This window comes from Alexandromys fortis, unplaced genomic scaffold (assembly GCF_014885135.2).
Source record: "Alexandromys fortis isolate MF-2015 unplaced genomic scaffold, M_Fortis_MF-2015_v1.1 scaffold_24, whole genome shotgun sequence".
NCBI classification, from domain to species: domain Eukaryota; kingdom Metazoa; phylum Chordata; class Mammalia; order Rodentia; family Cricetidae; genus Alexandromys; species Alexandromys fortis.
Genome location: NW_026067906.1, coordinates 8559986 through 8572692, shown reverse-complemented (window position 1 = coordinate 8572692; position 12707 = coordinate 8559986).

Genomic DNA, 12707 nt, shown 5'->3' with positions numbered 1-12707 from the left:
TGGCTAGAAACCAAATATGAGTGAGAACATTCCATGTTCCTCTTTTTGGGTCTGGCTTACCTCACTCAGGATGGTGTTTTCTATTTCCATCCATTTGCCTGCAAACTTCAAGAAGTCCTTGTTTTTTACTGCTGAGTAGTACTCTAATATGTATATATTCCATACTTTCTTCATCCATTCTTCAATTGAAGGGCATCTAGGTTGTTTCCATGTTCTGGCTATTACAAACAATGCTGCTATAAACATAGTAGAGCATATACTTTTGTTGTGTGATAAGGCCTCTCTTGGGTATATTCCCAAGAGTGGTATTGCTGGGTCCATGGGTAGGTTGATCCCGAATTTCCTCTAGTGAATATAGTTTTTAATTCAGGCATTGGATTGGTTTCTTTTCAGTGAACTGATTTTAGAATATTTGAGTTTTGGCATATTGACTTGATCTTTATTAAGTACATTATGTCATTTGAGTTTTACTGGAATTCTGATTAACACACTAATTTGGAATAATTCTTTTTGTGGGGGACAAGTGGGTGGGTGCACTTCATATTTAGTCTTCTTGGTACAAATGATTTTAAATGATATGACTCATATTGTAAAGTTTTATGTGTTGCCATTTTGACCCAAATTAGTGTCATAAAACTTGCTCACTTAGCTAAAGTGTTATTTGGTAGATTTGTTCTATTATCAAATTATTTTTCCCATTTGCAGTTGGTCATAGTCTATATGGGCTTTTCTTTCAAAATGTGTAAAAGTTCTCTGCACTAAACTTTTACCCAGTGGTTTTAGGATCCATTGATGATTTTTGTTTGAATTATATATGATTATACAAAGGTAAGTTTCTAATATTTGTAAACTTTATTTTTATTTTTTTATGCATATGGGTGTTTTGAAGCATGTACGCCTTTACACCATATGCGTGCAGTGTTGACAAAGGCCAGAGGACTCATCTGGTGCTACAGATGGCTGTGAGCCATCATGAGGTGCTGGGAATTGAACCTGGGTCCTCCGGAAGAGCAGCCAATGTCCTGAATGCTGAGTCATCTCTCTGGTCCTAGTTTTCAGATGGTAATGTTCCTTCTATGTGTGCATATTGCATTGCTGGTTCAAAATGCCTGGGAAAAATAGCTTAAGGAAAGAGATTTCAGATAAACAGCTTAAAGTTACTTTGACTTATGGTCTAGAGATATACTCCACCATTGTGGGTAAGGAGCAACAGAAGGGGCGTGAAGCTCCTGGTCACATGACAGCCACAGTCAGGAAGCACAGAGGCCAATACTGGAGCTCAGCTCACTTTCTCCTCTTCAGCCTGGGACCCCAGCCCATGGAACCGTGCCACCTATATTTAGGATGTATTTTCCACCTGAATTAATACAGTCTAGAAAATCTGCCGCAGAGATCCCCAGAAGTGTGTTTTTGTGATTCTAAATCGCATCAAATCAATAATCAAGATGAGCCTTTGCTTTTAAAAAAATAATTTATTATTATTATTTTTCTTGATACTCAACCTAGCTCAAATCTACTACAATTGGGAAAGGGAGAGAGAGAGAGAGAGAGAGAGAGAGAGAGAGAGAGAGAGAGAGAGACTCCTCAGACTGGTTTGGTATACCCTCTGTCTAAGATACAAAATCACTAACTTTTCTTTTGTTTTCTGAGACATGGTTTCTCTGTGTAGCCCCGACTGTCCTGAACTCACTCTATATACCAGGTTGGCCTTGGACTCACAGAGGTTCGCCTGCTTGTGGCACCCAAGGACCATCTTTGTTTATCTGATCTTTCCTTGCTAGCACACTTTTCAGAACTCATATCTACCTTGGGTCCCATATCCAGGGCCTGGCCTATCCAGTGAGCTCTTCAAGTGCTATCCCTTAGACAAGAGCTACAGGCAGTTGACAATGGAGAATTAGTCTTCCACAGCCATGAGCCCCCTAACTGGCCATTCAACACCAAGTACTCAGCTCTGAAAATATAAACATACTACAACACTAAATGAACTCAGTAGGTTGTACTTATATATTTTTGCATTTATATGTTACAATAATAGCTAAAGAAAGAGACATAAAGACGGATATTTAGTCAGGAAACATCATTGTTTTATGAGATATTAAAAATACCTACGCACTGGCTTTTAAACCATTAGGATATTGAAATTGAATTGACCCCATATCTTCAATTCATATTTCAGTATTGTCCGTAGTAACCACTGGTTACATACAATTTCAAAGGAAGAGAGGCACAAACCTACCACATGCCTAACAGGGAATCTTCAATGACAGTTACACTGATGATTACAGCAAACATTATAATTGTTACTTCATTCTTATTTTCATTGTTTATGATGCTGGAAAAGGAACTTAGGACCTCATTCATGTTGGGTAGTACTTTAATACTTTAATATGCTCATCCTTAAAAGTGTACCTATGTATATGTGTGTGCATATGTGTACCTATTTGTGTGCATGTAGACAGATGCATGTATGTGATCATATCAATCTTAGTCACTAGAAAGCTTATAAAAAATTACAACCAACACATCATTGCTAAGACTTCAACTATTCTCTTAGATCAGGTCCCTCAGAAACTAAAGGGTGAGGTAAGGAATCTGCTAAAACTTTCTATTGGGAAATCAATTCAATCCCAAGGAAGCCATTGTGAAAAGAAGAATGAAATAGGGATAGAGAATCAACTGATACTGTCTTCTGGCCTGGTCTTTGAACCACCTTGTACCACACATGACTGCTTAATCAGTCTCAGAGGGCCTCTTTCCAAGAGGCTGAATTAAACCATTGAGCTCAGGGATGCTATTGTCCTATCCTGTGGAGAAGAATTTAACCTTTAGTTCTTATGTCCCATTGCTTGGAGGATTCCTCTAAAATTGTTTACTTCCATGCACTACAGTTGTGCTAGTGTGTTTTCTGAGCACTTGCGGTGGGAGCATCTGCCTCAGTGGGGAAGTCGAAGACAAAGAAGATGGAGGATGGTCTGTTTGCAGGGAGGCTGGGCTATTGGAGAAGCTTATTGATGCTTGCACAAAATTTGTCATGGGACTGGACAAAAACTGTTGAGAGTATCTGTGACGGGATAAGAGAGGTGTCTGATAAAGCCACACTTGTTTCTGCATTTGAATCAGATCTCTGTTTTTTATTTATGAAGTAGAGACACAATAACTATCTATGATACATTAAAAATATAAAATAAGACTCATTGTATATTCCCTAAATAAGACCTTTTTTTTCTGTTGTCATATTCATGCGGCCCATGACTTTTTGGTTTAAAATGTTAGAAAATCTTGGACTTCTTGCTCAGCAATTACATTAGGAGACTTTTCATCCTGACCCAATGTCCACGATGGCCACTGAATCTTTTATTTCATCCTCCCTCACCTAAGCAACCATTTTCCCTTAGGTTTTAAGTACATTTTGCTCAGAACAGCCACCTGATGTTTCTCTCTCCTCCCGCGACATCTTTCTTTTGCCAGAATAATCCTCCAGAGGCATCTGGCCATATATATTTTTTCTTCTTCAAAATATCAATTGCTTGCAAGAGTCTATTAAATTAAATTAAGCCTCTTTCTGAAGGAGGCTTACACAAATTTACACAAATTAATGAGATCTGACTTTTCTAGTTCCTTCTATTTCAGCAGTATTCTTATACTTAATTGCAGCCCTCAAACTGGATTTCCAGTATTCTTGGACACACTGTGCTTTCTTAAAGCATGGTCTCATCTTTATTCTTTACCAGTCTCAAGAGGCTTTCTTGCTACCACTTTGAAACCATCCTTGTTTTTTTTTCTTTTTTCCAGACAGGAAGCATGGGTACCTTGGTCAAACCTGGTTTCATCATGACCACCGCTGAATCTGTTGCCTTGATATTCTTTGCCTATCGTGTGGGCTATCATTTATTATTGGTGTTATTTCCCCCCCTAAAGAGGTGGAGGGTTATCCAGGGTACTCCTTAATAGAGCTACAGTAATATTTCAAGTATCTCTCTAGTTTAGGACCTAGGTTTAAAGCTGGGAAAAAATAAATCAGGCAGGATCAGATGATGGGGGATCAAAGGGAATTATACTGCAAAGATATTCATCCTTTGTCGTTCTAAATGAATTATTCTAAATCATAGACATCTATGGGAAGATTTTTTTTCCCCGTCTGTGTTGAGAAAGCTGTTTTACATCATGGAGACAGATACAGAAAAGCATTTTAAAAGATAGCTGGGTGGTGGTGGCGTACATCTTTAATCCCAGCATCGGGAGGCAGAGGCAGGCAGATGTCTGTGAGTTCGAGGCCAGCCTGTTCTACAAGAGCTAGTTCCAGGACAGGTTCCAAAGCTACAGAGAAACCATGTCTTGAAAAACCAAAGGAAAAATAAAAGAGTTTTTAAAGATAGTATCTAATATTTGCTGTTTTGGACTATCTGGTAAAACTGGGATGGGGACTGAAGAATATCAGGTATTGAATCCTAAGGCGGCCATTGAATCTCCTATATCCACAGTGTGCAATTACAAGCTGACAATAAATGCAAGACATTTATAAAATGTGGCAATAATAGCTCAAACAATTAGTGTGGACACAGTCATCTGACATCGTTATGTTAAAGTCACATGAAACCCGGGTCCGTTGACTCATTTCCAGTCCTCGGCTGTCATTTGCTTTAGTTGGGTGGAGCTATTTTTACTAATCACCCGGGGAGAAATGAGTCTGACTGCATGGAAGCTAACATTTTGTACTAGTTAGAACATATTTTGGTAGGAAAAAGACGAGGGCTAAAAATAGTAACCTGGAAAAGCCATTTTTATCAGGCCGAGTTGACTGAGAAAGGTCCTAGAACTCTAGTCTTAAAGATGAGATCTGTTTTGTTTTTTTTTTTTTTAGTTATCTCAAGAGCGATGAATAAAAGATTATTTTTTTGGCAAATGGAACTTTATCTATGGGGAGGACGTTTCTTCTAAGGAGAAAACTGCTAATTTTGGCTCATTTCCCTAGGGTCCTAGTTTCCTATCTGATGGGAATGTAGGAGCTCGATTGTTTATACTTGAGCAAAGACAGCGGGGCCACTCTCTAGAGAGTGACCTCTTGCTCTAGTGACAGCCGCAGAGTCTAAGATTCCGGAATCAGGATTGTAGGGCATTGGGGGTGCAGCTTCTTGAGCCAAATGTGATGTAAATGTGAGTTCTGGGAACACAGGACCTGTCAGTTTCGAATCGGTTGCCCCCATCACTTCCGTACAGGATTGGTGATGTATCAGTGTGCTGGCTGAGCTCTTGGACACCAGATTCAGCCTGGTCTCCATTTGGTGTGTGTTCAGATCCCGGTGTCGTAATGGCAGAAAAGGTGTTTCTCCTTTCACTGATGTGATAACTGGCAATAAATGATACAAAGCAGCAAAACCAAAATCCCTATGCTTGTGCACCAAGAAGGCATAAGAAAATGTTGAATCCCTAAAGGTGGCCATTCCCATCGTTTTGTCACCCATCTTTATGCTGTTACCGCGTTGTACTGATTTGTTGACAGGCACATCATATTTCGCCAACAAATTCTGTATTGACTTACATATTGTTCATCATTAATGTATATTTTTGTGTGTGAACAGGTGAGTGTAGACATGCGTGCCTGCGTGTGCATGTGTACGTGAAGTTGCTCTCCATCCTACTTTTTTTGAGACAGTGTCTCTCCTCAATCGGAAACTCACCCATTCAGTAAGATTACCTCGTCAGAGAGCTCGGGGCGTCTCCTGTCTGTGTCGACACCTCTGGGCTTGCTTCCCAGCTTCAGCTTTTGTGTGGGTGCTAGGGTTTGCGTTGAGCTCTCCATGCCTACGCAGCTAGCTCTTTACCAACTGAGCCATCTTCCCAGCGCCTATCTTTTCTCTACATGGTAGGTGCTGTAGTTCGGATCCACAACATCCTTCAAACACTCATGCATTAAGGTTCTCAGCAAAGCATTGTTGAGAGGGAAGAACTTCTAAGTAGTAAGACCTTAGAGATGAAGCTAAGGGATCTGGGACGTACCTTTGACATGATATTGGGAGTCTCTCTCTCTTTGCTATCAGAGCTGGGATCTTGTTCCCTCTGGAATCAGAAGTGCTGGGCATTCAGAGTTTGTTCCCGATCGCTCCTCATCTCATTCTTGGAGGTAGCATAATTTCTATGGCTGGCGGGTTGGAGTGGAGGGACAAGATAAGAGTAGACACAAAGGCCTGACTCCTTGCTTCAATTCAGCTCCAATCTGAGGAGATAATCCCTCTTCTGAGGACCCTGTGGGGTGCATCATGGCCTGAGCTGAGACTGCATTTCCATTTCCCACATCTCATCCGATTTTATTCAAATCCTTGTAAGCATAACTGATATAAACATCCCCAGAACAACCATTCGTATGAAAATATCTGGCTCAAGAATCTGTACCATAAAAAAATGGTGAAGTCAAGGAAATACTTAATTCATATAAAAGAGAACTATTTCTAGCTGTGTTTAGTGTAAGGCAGGACAAGCGGGTCTGCTTCTCAGTCAACCAATATCTTCTCAGCTCTTTCTTCGCATTTTCTGAAAAGGAAATTCTTGACTCTAACCCGTGGACTATAGATGTTGAATATCTGTGAGAACCTCTTCATTCTGGGACACAGTTTCTCAGAGTTCTCTTATCCCTCCCTAGAGAGGAGGATCTGCACAACAAAGTGGATTCAGCTAACTCAGGCCAAACCAGACGAACCCCTAGAACCAGCTCCAGTGATCTCCTTTGGTTTTATGAACTGGCCGAGTAAATAGAACAATTAACGGCCAATCTTCGCTCTGGATCATGTAGGTGATATAAAATTAAAACGCAATATTAAAGCTAACAGAGCTTAGCTGACGTTATGAGCGTGGCAATACAGTGTAAATCAGGAATAGGAGTTTCTCCATGGTTTTATGGGGGACCAGAGGCCAATCCTTTCATCCGTTAGTAATCTTAAGTGGGAACAATTTGTATTGAGTTCCAGTAGCTGGAGGTGTGCCTGGATTACTGAGGAGTAAGAATGCAAGAAATGCACAGGGAGAACGCAGGGAGGCAGTGCTCAGAGTGGGAATTTAGTTTTAGAGCGTGGTCTTGTAAACATGAAGTAGAAAAGAATGCAACATCATCCTATGACTTGTATAAATAATTAGAGCCCCAATCTACCTTAGGCTCCGACCATCTCATTTGAATCTTTTTTTTTTTTTTTTTGGTGTGTGGTTGATTTTTTTTTAAAAAAGAACTGCAAGAAACGCCCCCCCCCAGGGTAATTGCCAAATCTATCCTTTTCCTTTGTATCGTTCAGGTAAATTAACCATATTTGAGATAATATTTAGATCGACATACCTGGGCACCTCTACCATCTGAATCAAGTTCTAGGGTAACCTTCCAACTTCCAACATATGAGCAAGAGAAGGAACAAGTGAGCTGTCACCCCAGCAACAAAGCTTCCATGTTCCTTTTGCCTAGCCATCGACAGGCATTGGGATGAGCAGTGGAACACAATGGCAACACCAAAGGCTGTCATTTCACTATGCTGTGGAAAAAAAAAAAAAAACAACAACCAGAAACAAGATGAGATGCCTAGTCAAAATGGAAGTTAGTCATGAGACACAGTGCAAGCTCCAGGGCTCGGCTAATTATTATTATCAAATGAAAGAGCTGGTTTAAAATGTGGCAGCCAAGAAGAACTCCAGATGTAGACTGAAAAGATAATTTCTTTGCACGGTCTTCGCTGATGGTGTTTATAAAAGTGAATGTCAAGGTAAGCTTGGCAAGCAACAAAAGAGATGAGTCTCATTCCTCGGGCCCCATCCCCAGATGCTGTCTTTTACCTTTCGGAGCGTGCACGGGTCTGCGGCTGGGTTTCTGCCGGGGAGAAGTATGCAAACACTCAAGGAGCAGCAGCACAGTCATTTGTCATGGGAGCTTTGTTTTCATTTCTGTGATTTGGAAAGACCAAGTTTCCAAAGGCAGAGGTCCGTGCCATTGCTCTGCACTCGAGTCCTTGCTTGCACTCTGGATGCTGTAAAGCAGCTAGGTTTAAAAAAAAAAAAAAAAAAAAAAAAGATGCATTTGGATGAAAGAGCTTGCAAGCTTTGAGTCGAATGCCCCCTTCTCGTGTCTTGATTTTATATCAAACAAAAGCAAGATTGTTTAGAGAGTAGAAAGGTGCGGAGAACAGTTGTCAGGACCTTGGCTATTTTTCACTTTATGCATATTCCCCTGGCGACTGCATCTGTGCTATCAAGTACCATGTCATAACCCATGGAGCCAACAAGTATTTTGAAGTGAGCGTGCCAATGCCTTCTAGAATACGTTGAATTTAAGAATAAATGTGCCACCTAATTTACCCATTAATTGGTTGGATTATTTGTCTATTTGCTATTGAATTTTTAAAATTCTTCCTCTATTTTTGATCCTCGGGTGGGTAAATATTTGCCATAGATATTTTCTCCCATACTAAAGGATGTCTTCTCTGTTGATTGTTTCTTTTGTTGTGCAGAACTTTTAAATTTGATTTATTCTCATTTATCAGTCCCTGCTATTATTTTCTGACCCACTGGAACCCTACTTAGAGAGTCCTTGCCTAGGCCTACATCTTTTTTTATTCCTTTTAAACATATTTTTTAATTGGTTCTTTGGGAATTTCACATCATGCGCGCCCCAATTCCATTCATTTTCCAGTCCCTCCATATCCACCCTTCACCCTTGTAGCCCCCCACTACCAAATTAAAAGAACAAAAAATAAAAAAACCGAAAAAACCCACTTGATTCCTTCTTCCTTCCTGGCTCTCCATCACCTATTCATTCCTCTTCTCAGCACTGGGAGCTGTAGTCTGTCATGCAGTGTACCCTTTTGCCCAAACAGCTTTGCTTGCAAAGATCATTGCAATGAGTTGTTGGTATGGTTCAAGGTCTCCAGCTTCTGGTACACCATCAATACTGGACCCTCGCCGGAATTCCCCTTAGATATCCTGCTGTTGCCCTGAGTCATGGATATCAGGCACGACCAGTTCCTTCTCTCACTCTAGCAAGTCATACTGGTGTAGATATTGGGACGGATCTACTCCGAGCACTGGATGTGGGCCTGCCTGGTAGCTGAGCTGTTCAGCCTGGGCCTCAGCTAGGACCGCCCCCGCTCAGGTGTGGGGAGGAGCTATCTCTTTGTTACCTTGGTGAGGGTTGGTCTTGGCTCTCCTGAGTATGGGGGGCAGGTACAGCTCTCCCAGGGCCTGCGAGGGACAGGCCAGCCCAGCACAGCCCTTGGACTTCAACAAGCAATACCTACATGTTGAAGTGTTTATCTCTAGAATTTTAAGTTTCAGGCCTTACATTAAGGTCTTTTTCTAGTCAGAATTGGTTTTGTACATAGTGGAAGATATGGATCTATTTTCCTTTTTCTACGTGGAGTTACCCAGTTTTTCCAGTACTTCCTATTGAAAGGTCTTTTTCTATTTGTGTTGCTCAATCTTCTGTCAGTTTGCCACAAGCTAGAGTCATTTGGGGACATTCAATTGATTGGCCTATAGGCAAGTCAGTCAAACATATTCTTTTTTTTTTTTTTTTTTAAAGATTTATTTATTATGTATACAACATTCTGCCTCCGTGTATGCCTGCACGCCAGAGGAGGGCGCCAGATCCCAGTACAGATGGTTGTGAGCCACTACGTGGTTGCTGGGAATTGAACTCAGGACTTCTGGAAGAGTGGCCAGTGCTCTTAACCTCTGAGCCATCTCTCCAGCCCCCAAGCATATTCTTGATTAATGACGAATGTGGGATGGTCCAGCTCACTGTGACTGGTGCCAGTCTTGAGCACGTGGTCCTGGGCTGTAAAAGAAAGCAGGCTGAACAAGGCAAGAGGAGCAAGCCAATAAGCAGCAACCCTTCATAACCTCTGCTTCAGTTCCCATCTCTAGATTCCTGCCTTGAGTTCCTTCCTTTGACCCCCTTACTGATGAAATGTGACCAGAGAGAACTGTAAGCTTCTGGTCATGGTGTTTTAGCTTAGCAATAGGAAACTAACTGGACATGCATTAGGCATTTTTGTCAAGAATGAGATAGTAATAACTATATGGATTCTTTCCAGAACAACTATTCCATTCCGCCAGTCTTTATGTTTCTGTGTTAGTACCATGCTGCTGTTTTTACTATGACTGTGTAGTACAGTTTGCTATCAGTCAGATATTGTGATGCCTTCAGCATTGCTATTTTGGCTTAGGATTGTTTTTAGCTATTTGGGGATTGTTGCTGCTTTCATACAAATTACAGAATTATTTTCCTAGATCCGTGGAGAATTCCATTAGAATGTTGGCTGGACTTTTTATTGATTCTGTAGACTTTTTATTGATTCTTTTGGTCAGGTGAGCATTTTCTGTTAATTCTGTCAATTGAAGAACAGGTAGGGTATTTTGTAAGATAGAAATAAATACAGATAGCCAATCCATACGCAAACTTTTTCAATAATGTAGTCATGACATGATGTGGGATGCCCTCCTGTATGCTGTGAATATGTTTTATTACCATTGGTTAATAAAGAAGCTTCTTTGGCCTCTGGCAGGACAGAATATAGCTAGGCAGGAAATCTAGGCAAAGATTAAGGGAGAAAGATGGCAGAGTCGGGGAGACGCCGGCAGCTGCTGGAGAAGCAAGAGGTGAGGTAACAACCCACAAGCGTCGTGGTATAATATAAACTAATAGAAATGGTTTAATTTATGTGTAAGAGCCAATAAGAAGTCTGAGCCATCGGGCAAACAGTTTGTAATTAATATTAAGCCTCAGCGTGGTTATTAGGAACTGGCAGGTGGAAGAGAAACCTCCAGCTACAATGGTGGAAATACAAACCAATCTGCATGGAGATTCCATTTCACACCAGGCAGATAGAATGATTAATACATACATATTCTCTCTCTCCCCTCCTCCCCCCGCCCCATTTCCCTCTCTCTCTTGGTAAAGATGTGAGGCGAAAGGAATTTTTGTTGTGTAAATTAGCTCAGTGACTTGGAAATCAGTATGGGGGTTTCTTAAAAATTAAAAATATCTTGCATACTCTCATCATGGAATATATGATACATGAATTTGTGAGGGATTATATATGGTCTATAAATCTGTGGTTGTACCTCCAAGTAATAAACGTTAAATTACTATAAAGATAATTGAATATCCATGTTTATTGCTTCACAGTATCCAAACTATGAAGTCAGCTTAGATGCCAACGGCAGACTGAGCTGGCTAGGGTTTTGTCCACTTGGCACAAGCTGGGGTTATCTGGGAGGGGGAAACCACAACTAAGGAATTGACTCCCTAAGACTGACTTGTAGGCAAGTCTGTGGGACATTTGCTTGATTTAGTGATTGATGTGGGAGAGTCAGGCATATTGTGGGTGGAGCTTTACCTGGTCTGGTGGTCTTGGGGTGTATAAGAATGTAGGCTGCATGAGCTATTAGGAGCAAGACAGTAAGCAACACATCTCCATGTTTTTCTATCAGTTCCTGTCTCCAGGTTCTTGTCAGGAGTTCCTGTCCTGACTTCCTGGTTGATGGACAAGCAGTAAGATGAAATAAACCCTTTCCTACCCAAGTTGTTTTTGGTCGTGTTTTATTACAGCAATAGAAAGGTACTTATGATATAGACGGATGATGAAAATAGTATGTGTATTACATACATACACACAATTTTCATCTATAAAGAATGATGTGTTGCTTGCTGGAAAATGAACAGGATGAAAGATTGTATTACAAAGTCAGACACTGAAAGTTTTCTTTCAAGTGTGGCATCTAGAGGCAAGGAAAAGATGAAAGTAAAATGGCATTATTATGAATGTGAGGAATTATTACGAATGTGAGGGGGAATGGAGGGTTAGGAAAAGGCAATCATGGGTGTTAAACGATCAGCTATCATGACAAGCATGTGCAAATGCTGCAACAAAGCCCCACCCTTTCTGTAGTCACTAGGTGTTGAGTTGCTGATTATAAAGCCAGGAAGACACCACTTTGCAGGCTACTCGGCATTCCATAATGAGGCTGGGATGCTGCTTCCTCAACAGCGATGTCTTGATTGACTCTTTCATGGTTTTAACTTTACCTTAGTTTCTAAACTTACCTACATCCTCTGATATATGTAACCTAACTTCCTCCTCACTGTCATTATTTCCTGATGCCTGAATTTGGTCTCATCACTTCCTGAAACTTTTGACAGTCACCAGTGATGCTTTAGGACTAGCATGTGAAGACGTTTTAAGGCTGATTCATTGTTTTGCCCTCCCCATAGCACAGGTCTAGTTGATCATCCACCCTGTCGCACAATGCTTCCTTGTTCTCTAAATTCCAGTTTAAAGCTGTGAAACTGACTCTCAAAACCAGCATGTCTTCTTCAGGTTAAAATCATGAAGTCATTTTTGATGTACCTCCACCTGTTTCCTTTTAAGCCTTCCTATATTTCTTTTGTAATATTCTGCCTTTATGACTTTAAATCTCATGATTCCTACTGTCGTCCGAGTCTGGAAGCATGCTTGTTCTTAACCAAGTTTGTTTCTTGTTCCAATCATTCTGAAAACTACTGTGTATTTCCCCCCCCCCTTTTTTTTTTTTTTACTGAATAAGCTTTGCCATCATGTTTGGTGGCTAGATTCAAGCTAGTGGCAAACACATCTGTTCTAATGATAAATTTTTTTTTTAATAACAGAAAAGCACTTCCTGTGAAGATGTAGGGGAATAACATTTGCCATGAA